Genomic DNA, 16,091 nt, shown 5'->3' on the forward strand with positions numbered 1-16,091 from the left:
CTGCAATACGAACTAAAGTGAACTCAATCAGTCCCTAATGGCCTCCCGTGCTCAGCCCAGAGAGCTTGTGCTAAGGAAATGTGTCACCAAATGTCTCACATTCTTGGTATCAGTTAGTGGTAAATTCTGGTCTCCGGTTACCTTAGCCTGGGGTCTGGGACATGGGTGCAAGGCTCAGTGACGGCTTTTTTTTGACTCGCTCTTCTACGTCATAGTCTCGCTCTTTAGCCATTTGAGCCCCAACCATCCAACAACTGCGCCTGACAGAGCTGTGTTTATTCAACTCTGAACAACATCTCCTGATGGGCCGAGACGGTCCTGTTAGAATGTGTTGGTTTTAATTAGGGCTCATCATCTGAGCCTCTGTCAACATGTGTCGTCTATGCACAAAAGGGGAGTAACAATAATTAGAGAGTTGATTCTGCTGGTGATTAAGTTGTCAAAAGAAGGTGACACTCTATATAATGACGTTTTCTTTTTATTTTAATGACGTTGCACAATGTCGTATAAGAGGCAATATAAGCCTGGCACAGACATTCCTCATGGGATGTGATCGTGGTACAGACTGTTAAGTGTGCATGTCTGCAGTAACAGCTCATCCTCTCTGAGGCCAACAAGACGACAACACACTGAAAAAATAAAACACAAGATGTGTCAGGTCTGAATAGTTTTCTTTTAGATAAAGAGATTGTGGACAGACAGACAGATTAGATAGATAGATAGATAGATAGATAGATAGATAGATAGATAGATAGATAGATAGATAGATAGATAGATAGATGATAGATAGATAGATAGATAGATAGATAGATAGATAGATAGATAGATAGATAGATAGATAGATAGATAGATAGATAGATAGATAGATAGATAGATAGATGAACTGATGGATGGATGGATAGAGAAATATATAGACTGATGATTGGATGGATGAACTGAAATGATAGGTAGATGGACAGACAGATGGACAAATGAGTGAATGAAGTATGGACAGACTGACTTGATAGACATAGATGAACTGAAATGATAAGTAGATGGATGGATAAATTGATGGATGGAAAGACAGACAGATAGATGGTCTGATGGATGAAATTATGTATGTATGTATGGATATAGATAGATAGATAGATAGATAGATAGATAGATAGATAGATAGATAGATAGATAGATAGATAGATAGATAGATAGATAGATAGATAGATAGATGGATGGATGGATGGATGGATGGATGGATGGATGGATGGATAAACTGAAATGATAGAAAGATGGATGGATGAACACAAGATAGATGGACTTATAGATGAACTGGAATGATTGATGGATGGATGGAAGAACTGATGGATGGATAGACAGATAGATGGACTGATGGATGAACTGAAATGGATGGATGGATGGATGGACAGATGGATGGATATATGACTAATGGATGGACATGACGGACAGATGATAGATAGATGAACGAATGGATGGATGAACTGGAATGATGGATGGATGTACATGCCAGACGATAGATAGATAGATAGATAGATAGATAGATAGATAGATAGATAGATAGATAGATAATGAAAAAATATTCTTATTATATTACCCACAATGTAACCATTGTATTGTTTCCGTCGTAACTATGTCAGCAAAACAACATTAACTACATGACTTTATTTATATGACGCATTTTCTTATTGAAGCTGTAAACCTGAAGTAAACTAGTCTGGATCTACAAATCAAGAAGAACTGAATTGAATTCCACGCGGTTTTATTTCTATTGTTCGGTTGATGACCCGAGCTCAACAGGAGGATTAACCCGTCCTCTACACCTCGCGGCTCCGTGCAGTGATTCATGGTTTTTCCCGGATAATTCAGCACGTCACTGACTGAGTCCTTCCCACAAAGTTGGAAACAGCGGAGCGTCCGTGAAAGCGACGGACACACGAGAGCCGCGTCTGGAAGGTAGGATATCAGCCTGTTTTTGTTCTGTGTGTAAGGCTTGTTTTGTTTCTGAAAGCTTTAGTTTGTGTCACTGACATGCTCGAGATGAGAAAGATTTCCGAATGAGTGATAAACGCAAGAAACTTGTTCATTGAATCAAAAATAACTTCCGCTTCCTGCATGAGACCCTCGCGCCGCATAAAATCACCAAAGGGGAACTGCAAACATGTTTGTACCGTTGTACAAACACACAGACTGGCGTTGTTCGTGTTTTGCTTCGCGATGTTTCGGATTCTGACAAAAAAACGGAAAACTAGTTAGTTATATTCTTGAGAAGTTTAGCGGATAGTACTTTACTATCATTCAATCTGGCAAACTTCTCATACTCGAGCTTACCATCATGTTAGAGTGAGGTGCCAAGTGCCAGGGTGGCACCGACTGTTTGAGTCGGTTATGTTTTTTTCAATGAAACATTTCCAAAGGTATTTGCTCAGACCCCCGCTGTTTTGACACATGGCTGTGGGGGAGGTAAATACTTAAGTATTTTAAGACTTTGTTTAGTCTCTGCTTAATGTTTTGGCTTTGTCTCAAAACATAGCGAACTGCTTGCCTAGACTGCATTTTTGGTATTTTAAACAATGTCCACTGTAGGAACGAATATTTTTGGGAAGCTCATCTCCTAAAAAACTCTCTGACTGAACCAAACATTGTCTTTTAAGTGCTTTCGACTCGCAGTGACCCTTGATAAAATATCGGCCTCAGGTCATTTAAATTGTAAGTGACTTTTTATTTTTTTATGTATTGAAATGTTTGTCAACAGTGATTTTCTTTTAGGAGGTTAACATCATATATATGCCAGCAAAATGAATAGCCATGGCTGATGATGATATGAGTGAGGTCTTATGAGGTGAAGCAATCAGCGTTCTTGACAAGAAACTGAACAATCATGCTTGTGCATCCTTACATTTTTTTTTCTTTTCGTTTTCATGTTATTTTTGTGTACTTTTTAAACAGCATAAATTAAGGCGAAATGTGTGTTTCCATTAAACTTTTTATCATCAGACAGTCAATGTCTCACTAAATGCCTGCTCACATCAAATGTGTGATGCATAAGAAACATGCCATTTAAAATGCAGCGCAAGTTGATCCATTTATGATTTCAACTATATATTCTGAAACTGAAGCTGCAAAGGTGGTTATATTTGGTCACATTTCCATCCACCAGCACATTTACTATGAGTCACTGCTGACAGCTAGACAATATTTATGGGGAGTCTAGACAAGTATTTATTTATAGCAGACTCTCTTGACATTGTTCGCCTGAAACTATTTAATAAACAGAAAATGACACATTTGAAAGCTCATCGCTTGATGTGAAGTTGGAGTATGTTTTATGTGTATGTTTGTTTATGTTTAACTATATATATATATATATATATATATATATATATATATATATATATATATAGACAGCATTATTTGTAATAAGTGTTTTTTCCATTAAGTTTGGCTGAGTAAAGATACTTTAGGGCTGGAGATCAGCACTAACAGCTCATCTGTGATTTCCTTGAGAAATGTTCTTCACCCGAAATTCCCTTGCCAGACCAGCTGTACTCGGCTTGCTTAATACCACACAACAGCAGATCAGATCAGGCAAACCACAGAGCCTCTTAAGCCAGAGAAGATGTTTAGTTCTTTTAATTACACATGCTCCTGTTTCAGCCCTCCAGGCTGTACAGCACCGAAAAACACCTTTACCAACATACAACAAAGTGGCAAAAAAAGAGCTTTTTTTATTTATCTATTTTTTATTTTACCATTTTTTTCAATTTTGCAGTTTTGTGTAATATTATTATTACTTTTATTAACAGCATTATTATTATTATTATTATAAATATTAACAACAATAACAGTGTTATTATTATTAATTTCCTTTACATATATGCTCTTCTCAGTATGACAAGCTGTAGCCGTTGATGCGCTGTGTCTCAGAAATTATAAATATTTGAAAATAGGCACTATATCCTTATAAATAAACTGCATGTATGGAGTTGCAATTTAAACTTTATTTTTGACAAAAAAACCTTTAAAGTACATTATGCTGTCCAACAGCAGCAATATTTGTCAAACTGTAGTGAGTTTATTGATCTGCTGTCACTCGGCGGAGTAATACAGGTGAGGAGGCTATATGTGTGCTGTTATTGCAGAATATCAAATGGCTGTCAGATAATCAGTCGAGAACAAGACAGAACTATAAATATGCAATTAATTTGATAATTATTTCTCATAAACTTTTATTGTTTATTTTTATTTAGTAATGCAGTTTTCACTTCATGTGCAAATAATTGTATTATCAGTAATAATTACATTATTATTTACACATTCATTTATCACATAATAATAATTAATAAAAAAATATTAAATTTTAAAACTCATCAAAGGTAAGCTAAGAATAATTATAATTGTTGCAGCTATTTTGCTCAATGTGCGCAAAATAATAATAATAATAATCCTGCATGCATACATATTTTTATTAGTATCGAAATCTCTAAAATCTCTTTTTTTTAATTTATTTTTTAATTTTTTTTAAGTCTTGGCCAACTAGACTAGCTGTCCTCATTCCAGTCACTCCAAATAATCCCATCAAAAGAAGTGCCTGACTATATTTGTGTAATTGAGTAACGCACCTACCAATTTTAATAAACTCTTCTACCAGGATCCTGATAGTCATCAAAAGACACAAACAAACATTCCAGAAAGCCTCCCCTTTGGCCGAAGGTCACAGTTTTACACTGCTAACCTATAATACGGAGCAAATGCCAGCTGGTCTAAAGTGAATGATGTCTCCATGTCTCTGCACCAAAGGGCCAAGTCTGCAGGATTCGTCTGGCCGCTAACCAGTTTTTAGAAAGTCACCTTCCATCCTCTTGGCTTGGTTTATATCTTTCAACTTCTTCATTCCTTTAATGTTTGCTGGACTGGGTTTCAGTAAATAATTGGAGCTGCCAACTAAACCCAGACTGAGCTAGCGATGTCTGCTCGAGTTAGAAAAATGCAACTTACACTCCGATTGATGTGGTGAATCCAAGACAATGGTGTTGAATGCAGATATGGGGATGAAAAGCTTTGTACAGGATGCCCAAGGCGGTTCGGTTCAAATAGGTTTATTTGCCCATCATTCTAAGATAGCAGACAAACCTCGTATGATCCAAGCGCTCGTTCGAATTCATTCACATTTCACTTGCTTTCAGTCATGTCACCCTCCCACTGATGACAATAGTGATGAAAGCCGCTGAGTGCTGACACAGTATGCAGGAACACGGTGCTCTGCCAACTGTTTATTTTCTGTGTTTGTGCTTTCAAAGAGCTTTCATTACACACAACTGGGGAGTTGCAGGCTTGTTGAAAGGATATTTTTGGCATTCTTTGATGAAAATGGTACTTGGTGTTGTCGCAACTGATAAGAAAGTGGGATGTCCGTATGTCCTTAAAGATATCAGGTTAGAGACTTTGTACTTTTTTGCAGCAAAAATATTAGAATTTATTAATACAGTTACCATTTTTGCTTCTGAAAAAGTAAAAAATATATAAATGTGTTATAAGTTTACGTATTTTTTGGATTCATCTATGTTTTTCGTTTCTGATTATGAATTTCATTATGGCACCTTGATCTCTGCTCTGTCTACTCTTGATGATGAATATTTAATACATTTTGTAACTTGAAACTAGCGCTGGGTGATAAAATCGGTATTGATATTTACTGATTGAACACCCTTGTCAATAACAATAAAAAAAGTTTGGCATAAAGTTTTGGTATGAAGCGCTATAGTTTTATCATAAGCTTAGGGTGTAAGTTTGTCATTTTCAATGAAGGTGCGCGGCTTGCACAACGAGCGCATGGCGTGCAAATGATGTGCAAGGGGTGCACAGGTGGCACGCATATTTTTCAGGTAAACCTAGTTTAAAAACATCTGGGGCCTCATGTACGAAGACTTGCGTGGAAATCTTACTAAAACATTGCGTACGCACAAAGCTGTAAATGTGCGTACGCAGAAAAAAATTCAGATGTATGAAACACTGCGTACGCCGAATCCTACGCATATTCTTTTGTACATCCGAATGAACGTGAAACTGAGCGCAACATGCACGAGCACAAAACCCCTCCCTGCTTCCTCCCCCGTATAAATATTCTAATGACTATACTTTGGCAAAACCCAACGAAAAAGCAATGGCAAAATCAAGCAAAAAGAGAAACTTTGAACAGAATGTGAATTAGAGGTGCTGCTTTCGGAGGTAGACCGGAGAAAAGCGGTGTTATTTGCAAATTTGTTCTCCGGAAGTGGGAGAGTTTAGCTGATGCGGTTAACACAGTTGGGTCTGAACATCGCACTGAGTGCATTAAAAAGGAAATAGTGTGGTTTATATCTGTTAAATGTTGCGGCACCTTTAACAGTCTCAGTGGCGCAGCTCGTAAGACACATGTGATCATGATTCGATACGTTCGAGCATAAACTCGGTTCGAATCCAGCGTCTGATGAACTCTTTCTCCTTTTTTTCCCTGCTACAGGGAATCAGATTTTCAGATATCAGATTTTGCCTACTATTTATCACGAGAAAGACAAGTAGGAATCATTAATAACTTTGTGCATCATATTTTATTTGCACATTTATTGAATGGAAATGTTTCTGATTCAGGCATGCAAATTCATCTTCAGATAGTGTCTTTATAGCAATGTGCGTGCAGTAGATATCTCCCATTACATGGGGAAAATAGGCGACCGCTTCAAATTGTGCTTTAATGTTTGGCTGGTCAAATGTATGGTATGGAAACCTTATATACCTGCTAGATGAACCCGTCTCATACAGCTGCCATTGCAAGTATCAGACACTTTGTAGAGAGTTTAGAATTTAGAGTTTTAGAATTTAACACAACTGCCTCTAGGAGTCACCAATGGAAATAAAACAGACACGCACAAAAAATGTGCGTACGCCTGCCATAAAGCTGCCGTGAAGCTGCGCACATTCCCACGTTCAGTTCATTGTTAGTAAATCCAAACGTGAGCGATTCTGAGCGTGAAACCTGGCGTACGCAAAGTTTTTTTTCGTACACAGCGTTGATACATGAGGCCCCAGAACTTTTCCGAATGTCGCGAGCACACTGTGATTTCATGCAAGTAGAACAAACCAATCTGCTTCACACTTTGTATTGAATATACACATTTCAGTAATAACAGAAGACTAATTACCTCAGACAAACACGGCACATCCAAACACTGCAGTGGTTTTTACTTTTTTCCATAAACTTGCATCAGAGCGGCAGCATTGGTTTTGTCCATTTGTCATCCTCTGAGAAAACAGTTGATAGTCGTGCCTAGTTATGAGACATGTCAAAAAACAATTGTGAAGGAACCCCCGCTCTCGTCACTTCAGGTCAGAATAACAACAAATGCGAAAATGAGTGTCGAATAGCAACAGTGGAGAGATTGTAAATATAAAAGGATGTAAGGATGTGGCCAGAGTGGCTTTTTGGTTTCTTTTCTTGTGCATCCTAGCCACTAACACCCCATCTGAAAGATTTCTTAACATAAGGGGGTTAATGTGGTCATTCAACTTCACAATTTGTGAAGAATTACAAGTTTTATTATAAAGTCTCTTATGTTAATTTTATAATAAAGAGATGAGATTAATATTTTAGTTTTTGACTATTAACACTATGTGCCCTAGTAATGATGGTAAATTAAATGTGGGTAAATAAAAAAAAAAATTGTATTTCTAAATGTACTGTTAAAAACATTCAATAATTATCGGTACCAAATTATTATTTTTTTGCAATATTGCCAAGCCCTATTGAAACTTATAACTTTGAATAAGAAAGTATGTCTGTAAAATAACAGAAAATGTACTGGTAGTTTATTTTTGTACTGTAACTTACAACATCAACTCAGAAAATATACTGTTAAACATGCTGGATTCCACGCAATTGATTTGTGTTGGGACAACATGAAGAATTTAAGTTTTATTAGTTTTTACAAAGTAAAGTGGATTGAACTTTAAAAAATTAAGTTGTCCAAAAAAATCAAGAATTGTGTAATTTTAGTTTATTTTAAATAAATAATTTAAAAAAATAAACAAATGTCGCTTTTTAAAACATTTTAACTTCAAAAGTTGTTGCAATTCAAAACATAAATAAATGAAAAGCATTCCCATAAATTACAGATAAACAGTTAGGAATGGTTAAATATTTTTAATAATGTATTTGAATGTACTTGTGTCATTTAATAAGTTATCAATATAATTAAATTAAAACGGAGAGATCAAGATCTCATTTATAAAGCTGACCTGGCCAAGAGGTCCGCAACACACAACTTATAAAAATAATAATAATAGTCGGCGCAATAGCCTAGTGGTTAGCGCGCTGACATATGGTGCGGTAGCATTTTAGGACGTCCCGATTTCGAATTGCGGCTCGAGGACATTTCCCGAACCTATCTCCCTCTCTTTCTCCCACTTTGCTTCCTGTCTAATTACTGTCCTATCTAATAAAGGAAAAAAGGCCAAAAATAAATCTTATATATATATATATATATATATATATATATATATATATATATATATATATATATATATATATATATATATATATATATATAAAATATTAAAATAATATAAAAATACAGTTTAGATATTCAGCTATACCACATTACAATACGTTAAAAACACATACATTGAGAAATGGTTGTTGTTTGTTATAAAGTATAGAGCGAAATTATTTAATTGGGATGAGCTCAGACATTTTTAGTTGACTAAGGAGTGATACAAATGACTGAAGAGAGTACAAATGATAAGTTTCACTTGAACGTAGGGCATACTGGCTTCTTGACCTATGAAGAAGGGAACATATGTATAAAGGTGCCAGATTCATAAGAGCCTTGTAGGCCAGTCATCCAGTGGGTGTACCTTCTTACATTTCAGAGAAGGCCACTCAGCTTTGGAATTAGTTCACATTGGTGACTTAGTCTACGACAAACCTCAGAGCGCTATCATAAACAGTGTTTAAAGGCTGAAGACATTTGGTTGAAGCATTCATATAGAAAACATCACCATAGTCAAGCCATGGTAAAAATGTTTCAGACATCAAATGTTTACGAGCTTTAAGAGAAAAGCAGGATCCATTTCGATAGTAAAACCCAAACTGCAAACCCAATTTACTATCAGTGCTTTGAGGGAAAGCTTCTGATCAAGGAAAAAACCTTTACATAAATACTTTTAAATATTACTTTGGACTCTAAATTGACTGCAATGCAAAATTGGTCAATTTTACAGCTAATAAAACCATGTTTACAGCCTGGTACAAAAGATGGTTTTAATGCTTATATTAGTCTGCATAATTAAGGTTGTGGCCACTTGAGTGACAACTAGGTCTCGCAGGTTGCGTCATTTCACCTCAGCTAATTAGCCGCAGTACTCGGCATATACATCGTGTTTTTCTTTTGTTTTATACAGTCAATTGCCTTATTTCCTACAATTATCATATAATATGGCATGCTGTGTGTGCTTAATTGTGCTCACAAATCATTCAGGTGACCTCCATTTCCCAGGTGAGTGAAATTATAAACTTATACCATATCTCTAAATGTATTTGTTTTACTTAAGATAATTTATTATTTATATTGTTCTTTAGACCTGTAATGCTCTCCAGAATCTGACAGATTGATAAGCTGTAGGCTATAAAACAGTCATCTGAAATAGTGTCATACAGTGTTATGCCTGGATTTTATAAACAGCCTTGCATTTACTAACATGGGTGATGTCACAGATACTACATCAGTATCTTTTACAGTCTATGAAAGTAATATAATAATTAAGTTAATAGTTAGTTTCTTTAGCACACTTGTAAATCATTTTTAATCTTAGTTAAACACAACATAAGGGTGAATATGTTATATTTAAATTAACTGATCCAAGTAATAATACATTTAATTAAAAAGAATAAATAATGTAATAAATTATGTTAATGTTATCCAATGGATGAACTAATTTTACTTATGTTAACCAATGAATGAACCTTCTAGGGAAGTTTTGCTTTATGATAATATATATACTTTTGGATTTATTTAATAATTTCCTTTTTTAAGTGGCTTCAGTCTTTTTTAGTCCTGCACAAGACATATTTTTTTCCTTAGGCTGTACAATTAAAGCTTTTCCATTGTCTCGACTGTTTATGTCGTTGGTTATGTAGAAAAATGAGTCAAGGTTAGCAAACCTATCATCATGAATGCTTTCCTGGGGCTTTTTAAAGCTACATTTAAGGATTTGTTTGTAAGTTAGGCCCATTTAATTTGGCACTGGTGCTCAGCGGTGACGTGACTTCTAGACATTTTGCATCTTAAACGTCCATTTTGTGCATAATTCAATTTTTGAGCCGAGTGTTTTTATGGAGGCCTCATTTATGCCGAATTTAATGTCTGCAGTAGACGCCCCAAAGCAAGTCAATTTTTCTAATACTTTTATGCTGAGTATCAGCTCAAAATCACAATGGCCCACTAGGGGCCCTGAGGACAGGATAAATGAGACTCTTCTCTAGTCATTTTCTCAGGGTGAAACAGCCAGATGTGGGTAGAAGAAAAGCGACATTGACCGAAGCCTGGGAGAACAGACTCGTATATAAACACTGATGCTTCGCTTGAATAAACAGATTCTGTTATGCCAGGAAACCCCAAGTTACAAAAAAAAGAGGAATGAAAGTTTTTGATTTACTGTCCTGTTTAAGTAAGTCAGTGTCTGGGCGACAGTGAGAAATATGGGCTGAGGGAGACGTTTCTTTCATGTCATGAAAAGGATAGCAAGAGGACCTTTGATATTTGATACGCACTGAACTCTTTGAAAGGATAAACTGTGATTTAAGTCTGTATGTCCGTACTCTTTGATGATCGTTTCAGCATGGCTATTGTTGTGCCATAAATGTTTTTTTTTTTTTTTGGTGAAAAGTCTTCGCGTTTTGTTGATTCAGTGAACATTAGAGTGCCTTTTCAAATGTACACATCCACACCCAAAGTTATGTTCCAGTGCCTTTTTATCTACATGAAAAGACTTTGCGCTGTAAGTTCAGCTGTTTCCAAAACCGTGACGTTAACTTATAAGAATAGAGCAGGTGAGTTTTAAGAGGCGCAGGCAGTGAAAAGTCAATCCCTGGCCATGTAAACTTATAAAGAGCACCTTAATGATTGTAATTTCCAAATTGTGTCTCCTGCGTGACGGAATTTTCCATCTGGGAATGACTTTAAGATTTTGTCTGCTACTGTGGCAGTTTGTTCCATTCCACACTGAAACTTCATCTAATTTTGGGATTTTAAAATGTTAAAATTTATTATTTTTAATTACTTTTAGCATGCACACCTCACGAAATGGACAAGGCTTTTGTACTTGTGTTTGCTGTTGAGATATTCTTTAAAATGTCAGGGGGCGGTCAAAAGAAAGACAGATAAACAGAGCAGTAGGAAGTAGGGCTGTGCGATTTGAAGAAAATATCTAATTGCAATTTTTTAAACATATTACAATATCGATTTGATTTGCGTTTTTTTTTTTTTTTGTAGTCAACCTTCAGCTCAATATTCTGTATCTTAGCTTCTTACTGCTAAAATGCAGTGAGTGTTTGTCTAAATTTTTTTTTAAACATTCCTAAATTAAACACTATTTCTCTAGAGCAAACAGAGTGAGTTATGGTATTAGTTATCACCTGGTGCCTGTGGTGCTTTTTTAGGTGCTGGTTGTTGTTTCTTCTCATGTTGTGGCAACAATTCTGCGACAGCTCTTACAAATGACCTGGGGGCTGTTCCAGAAAGCAGGTTATGTGACATACCCGGGTAAGTTTGAGGGTAAGTAGGTGGATAACCTTAGCTTTGTTTCCAAAATCGGAGGTAACTTCTGGGTATGTTAAGTAGCCATAGCAAATTACTCTCTGAAGATAACCTGCTCCGGAGCAGGTTATGTTCAGAGAGTAAGTTGGTATGTTCCAGAGTTTGTCTGTTTCAGAGAGTTTACTGAGCATTGCGTGCTCTTTTGATGAGAATATTTATGGATGTGGACACACAGATACAATTTTTTTTATTTTCAGAGGGTTTTAAGTGCATAGTTTTTTTCATAACCAAATTTATAATGTTAATGTATTTAACAAACCTTTTTGAAATCAAATGTGACATACCGCGGGTCTGCGCTTACCATAAAAAACATTCAGTGCAGCTCTTTGTATTCGCGTCAGGGCATTTTAGGGAAGCTGTACAATGTGGCAGTAGGACCACCTGTACAGTATGCCTGGCACTGAACTGTTTTTTACACTTTTGTACAGTTCCATGGTCATAAATCACTGCGTATCATTACACAGTTGATTCAGAGCACAGCAATAATGTAGTGGACAGTGTGTCGTTAATAAACAACGGAGCGCACCACGGAGCGAGTTCGAAGCTCACGTACAGATCTTGTGTTTTTTCTCTCCTTCTGCACCCTCACATTTTTCTGTATAATATTATAAGAAGTGGCAGCTTTGTCTTTTGTAGGAAAATATATCTATAATTTAAGTTGTAGGACGTCGTTCATATGTATACATTCACGCACACACACCTACATTTCTTAATATAATATTTTTTCAGGATTTCCGAATGCTATTGTGTGCATTAATTGCAGCTGGTTTTAAAGCTCCATCAGTCACTAAAGGACACTGATAATATGAAATCTGTCTATAGTATAAATGTGCAGGTACAACTTAATTTTCTGTACTTAATCTTTTGGAGTTTCTATTAAACTCATTACTGCTTCCACTTACCAGCTCATACTGTATGTGATGACCCCACCTCATCACTATATGTTGAGGCTAAATGGCTGATTTTTAGGAAGTAATGATTCAAGTTTATAATACAAATATAGTAAAAAAAAAAAAAAAAGAAAAAAAAAAAATTTATATATATATATATATATATATATATATATATATATATAAAGCAAATGTTGCTTTACACAATGTTTATTTTTATTATATTTGTATTATAAAATAGAATCATTACTGGGCACTACATTGTTACTTGCTGGAAGACAAAAGATACCCTTTTCTGCCTTATACGATGACACGTACCTGCAGCCTGACCCAGAGGAAATCTCAGTGACCCAAGCAGACAAAAGAGATGGAAGAGTGCCAAGAAATATAATTTGTCAAAAAACTGTTTAATCAAATAGTTTGGTCTGTTCATTTCTTCATTTCCTGAAATAAAATGAATGATTTTTTACACAGCTTTATACACGCACCTTTCAACGTGTAACATATTTTTCATATACATTTCTCACCTTAAGGTGATGCTCATGTGACTATCTTTGAAGATGGACCTTATACAGCTACTTTAGAAAATAAATATATAGATATAAGATTTTATCCAAGAATAATATTCAAATATGCAGAAAATTCTTACACTGCTTGTTAGTTGAGGCAGAAGGAACTTCGTCTGCATGCAAAATAAAAAGCATAAAAAGAACCTAAAGCTATCTGACAACAATCACTTACAACAGTGACAGAGTGTGTGGTTTAAGTCAAAAACTCAACCACTGATGAGCCTTTATTATAGGACACAGCAGTTAGACAGGCCTCTTTCTATTAGCTGCATGACAGAAAGAATATTCTAGAGTGTTAAATACAGAGCTCCAATAATTAAATATTACTTTTTAGGAGAATGTTTTTGTGTTTAATCACTTTGGACAGAGTTCTAGCTCCAGAAAGATTACAATTTCTATAAGCCTTATTAGTCAATACACATATTGTGGCCTTAAGAAATTAATGACAAGAAAAATAAATGCATGAATGGCTACACAACATACTCAAAAAGGATGTTAAAGAGTAGTTTAATTTATCATTACAATAAAATGGAGGGTGGCATGTGTAATTTAATGAACCAACAAACTTTCTTATTATTTATTTTTTCTTTTCTTTTCTATTTCTCATTCTATATTTCTTTCCTTCGTTGAAGCAGACGTGTAATCTCTGTGATTAAAACTCCAGCTTCGCTTCTGTAAAGTGCATTGCCCTTTTTTCTCACCGTGACTTTCTATGGTGACTCGTGAATTCGGCGATCTACTGAAAATGCCAGTAGATCATGCGCATTAACCCGCGGTTATCTTCAGGAGGTTGATTTAACTAACTCTTATCACCTGTTTTGGAACCAACATACTTGCAGTAAGCAGGTTTTGGGTAAATCAACCAAGAGTTCAGGGTTTAGCAGATGGTAAGTTAACCCAGCTTTCTGGAATACCCCCCAGTTTTTGTTAGCTGTGTATAACTTTGAAACCAAAATATTCCCAAATAACTGACATACTGTTTTTCTTTGATATTAATTAGTCTGTCAATGCTTCTCAAGATGCCATCATTCCACTTGTCTGCGCTTTCTGGTTTGTTTTTATTGTGGTCATTCCTCATAGTTCGGTTGCACAATTCTTATTGGACAGAACGAAAGTGAGCTCACTCAATTGGCTAGTAAGACTGTCACACACAGACGGCAGTTACGCATTTGCTCTAAGAGGGGGAAATAAAATAATACATATTTCGTATCACAGCCTTGCAGTTAGCTAATTGCAATGCTTCATTAAAAAATGGTGAAACGCAACTGTTTAACTCTCAGGGAGATCTAAAATGAGCCTTTAAGTTTCTTTAAACTGAAATTCTGATAAGTTTCTAGGCCTATGAGTCTCTATAGAAACTTTTCATCCCCTTACTCAGTAGTCTCTGTTTTATTTCGACTCATTTGGTGAATAACTATCTTTTCATGACTTGCATCAGGGAGCTTTAAATAATAGATATTCACTCTTGACCACTTTTGCATGTCTCTGAAATATTCTGTTTTGATTGGTTGATTGTGCTGGGAAGGTTACTTTGGCAATGTAGTGGGTTGGAGATTGCAAGTTACCCTATTTAAAATGTACTGTAATAAGTACTGTAACAATTTCAGCTACTTTAAATTACAAAAATAAAGAGTGGAGCGCATATTTACATATTCAAATAATTGCTAACTTTTAGTCGCTGAGATATTTAGTTTTTAGATATTTACTGACCATCAGTCACAGTATTTATCCATTACTTCTTTACAACAGATTGACTGAATCATTCTCATAAACAACCCAAGGGCTTTTTTTTCTAGGGAACTGGGAGTGCATGTCATCTTCTCGGAAAATGTCATCATTCCTAGTGCTAACATAATCACTGTTTAATGAACCAGATATAGAAGGCAATAAATTTAGTCATCGCAATAAAGACTTATCCATAGGGACGAGTGTTAGCCAAAGCGCAACACACAATCTCGGGTTTGCTTAAAGGTTGTTGCGTCAAATAAATAATCACATGAACTTGATTTGAAAAATGTATACTTTATTTGTTCATTGTAGTTTTAATCTTGCAATTTAGCTTAAAAGCGCAGTACTTATAATTTAGCTTATGTGCATTAACATGCACATTTAACAACAGTTACTTAAAACATTTACTTATTAAACATTAAAAGCTGATTTGCTCCGTTTTTGTGAACAAAAAACCCAAACAAACATCTTATCACATTTCTGCAAACTAGTCTCTTAAAAAACCATGAATTCTTTAGAAACATGTCTCTGTGTTTTGTCTAGGCAAGGTAGGTAAAGTTTTGGAGTCATTTGACTTTCATTTTAGGTTAAAAAAAAAAAGTATTTTACTCACCCCTTATTGTTCTAAACCTGAATGGTGAAAAATTGTCTATGCATTTTAACAATGAAAGTATTGGGGTCCACATTTGGCATGCAGTGTAAAAACATGGATATGAAATTGTCATTTACTTTTCATATAATTCTAAATTTAAAAAAATACAGAGTTTATGTCTACATAATGGAAGGAAGTGATGTCCCAATATAATTTGGGCCCTAATAAATTTCACCGTATATGAGTAAAACGGTTAAACTCAAAAAGAGAAAAAATCTTAGTTTGTTTGTGTCCATATAATGAATCTTTTTTTTCTTTTTTTTTGCATGATCAAGTGAAATTAGAAATCAAAATTGTCTTCATTATCTTACGTCATGTCATTCCAAACTTGTACAGTAGTCAACATTTGAAGTGGATCATCACCTTTCATCAAAATGAGTGGTGTAATGGATCAAAAATCTGATGGTTC

The 16,091-nt window shown here is 35.3% G+C and overlaps 1 protein-coding gene and 1 long non-coding RNA gene across 5 annotated transcripts in view; one reads left to right on the forward strand and one right to left on the reverse strand.

The window, feature by feature from the left end:
* Positions 1–492: 492 nt before the first annotated feature.
* On the reverse strand, positions 493–5,210 carry LOC147837665 (uncharacterized). Its single transcript, XR_015526416.1, has 2 exons — positions 4,990–5,210; positions 493–629 (listed from the first exon to the last, which is right to left on the reverse strand). It is a non-coding gene; the product is annotated as an uncharacterized LOC147837665 (long non-coding RNA).
* The window catches only part of zgc:77158, a 59,254-nt gene continuing 45,055 nt past the window's right edge, over positions 1,893–16,091 (forward strand). For 3 of the 4 annotated variants that reach the window (XR_015525604.1, XR_015525605.1, XM_087310602.1), the window contains exon 1: positions 1,893–1,947. The gene's annotated coding sequence lies outside the window, so the exon portion shown is untranslated. 4 annotated transcript variants of the gene reach the window in all.

The sequence above is a fragment of the Danio rerio genome, chromosome 25 (assembly GCF_052040795.2).
Source record: "Danio rerio strain M-AB ecotype USA chromosome 25, GRCz13ab, whole genome shotgun sequence".
NCBI classification, from domain to species: Eukaryota; Metazoa; Chordata; class Actinopteri; order Cypriniformes; family Danionidae; genus Danio; species Danio rerio.